Raw genomic sequence first — 1,655 nt, forward strand, 5'->3', positions numbered from 1 at the left:
CTAAGGTTAGGGATAGGGTTGTGTATGGAATTAGGTTATTTTGGGGTTTGGGTTAGGTTTAAGTTTAGGGTTAAAGCTAGGTTTAGGACTCAGTTTAAGCCAGGTTTTAGGTTAGGTTAGGGCTAGGGTTAAGGCTACCATGAATGTATGAAGTAGGGTTCTGATTAGTTCTATTTGTAGAATTAGGGTTAGGGCTAGGTCTAGTGTTAGATTGAGGTTTACGGTGATGATGATGTTCAGAGCCAGGGTTAGTGTTAGGGTAAGAGTTAGGGTCAGGGTTAGTTTTGGGGTTAGGGTTAGGACTAAAATTAGGGATATGGTTAGGGCTAGGTGTAGGGTTAGGGTTTGGTTTAGGTTAAGGGTTAGGGTTACAGCTATGGCTCAGTTTTGTTTTAGGGCTAAGGCTAGTGTTAGGGCTAATTTTAGTATTAGCATTAGCATTAGGTCTAGTGTTAGGTTTAGGCTTATGCTTAGGGTTAGGGTTACATTTAGAGGTAGGGTTAGATCTAGGGTTATGGCCAGGGCTATGAATAGAGCTAGGGTTAGACCAAGAGTTAGGGCTAGGAATGGGGTCTAGTAAGGGATAGGGTTAGAACTAGAGTTACGGTTAAGGTGAGAGTTAGAGTTAGTCTTTGGGCTAGGGTTGGGGTTAGGATTAGGGATAGGGCTAAATTAGGGCTAAGATTAAGGCTAGGATTAGTGTTAGGGTCAGGCCTAGGGTTTTGGTTAGGGATAAAATTAAGGCTATGTTTAGGGCTAGGATAAATGTAAGGGTTAGGGTTAGGGCTAGGATTATGACTACGGTTAATATCACATCTAGGGTTAAGGTTAGGAATAGTTTTAGTGTTAGGTTTATGACTAGGTCTAGTGTAAAGGTCAGGTTTATAGCTAGGGGAATTATTAGGGTCACACTCAGTGTTAGGGTTTGCTTTAGGTTTGAGGTTAGGTTTAGGGCTCGAATTATCATTAGGCTTAGGGTTAGCATAATGATAGGATTAGGTTTAGAATAATTTATAGGTTTGGGGAAAGCAATAGGGTTAGGATTAAGCCTAGGGTTAGCATTATGGTAAGGGTTATGTTTAGGGTAATGGATAGAGTTAGAGTCAGGGTTAGGGATAGGGTTATGGTTAGGATTAGGTCTTGTGTTAGGGTTAAGTTGAGAGTTAGAACTAGTATTAGGTTTTAGGTGATGTTTAGCATAAAGGTTAGGTTCTGAGCTATGGCTAGGGCTAGGCTGAGAGTTAGGTTCAGAGTTCGGTCTAGGGATCAGATTATGATAAATTTGGGGTTAGGGTTGGGGTTAGGGTTAGACCTAGGCTTAGTGTTAGGGTCAGAATAAGGGTCAGGGTTAGGGTTAGGATTTGGGATAGTGTTAGAGCTAAAATGAAGGCTAGGGTTAGGAGTATTAATAGGGTTAGAGTGTCAGTCTAAGGACTAGGGATAGGTCTAGGGTTACTCTTAGGTTTAGGGTTTCACGTAGTGTAAAGGATTGATTTACATTTACGACTAGGGCTATGCTTAGGGTTAGAATTACAGTTAAAAGTAGGTTTAGGGCTCGGTTTAGGGCTAGTTTTTGTGTTAGGTTTAGGGATAGTATTACAGTAACAGCTAAAATAAGAACTAGGTTACTATTAGGGTTAGTTTTAGGGTTAGGG

Source organism: Marmota monax, unplaced genomic scaffold, assembly GCF_021218885.2.
Source record: "Marmota monax isolate L192 unplaced genomic scaffold, Marmota_monax_Labrador192_F-V1.1 WCK01_AAM20220418_F8-fsc01502, whole genome shotgun sequence".
NCBI classification, from domain to species: domain Eukaryota; kingdom Metazoa; phylum Chordata; class Mammalia; order Rodentia; family Sciuridae; genus Marmota; species Marmota monax.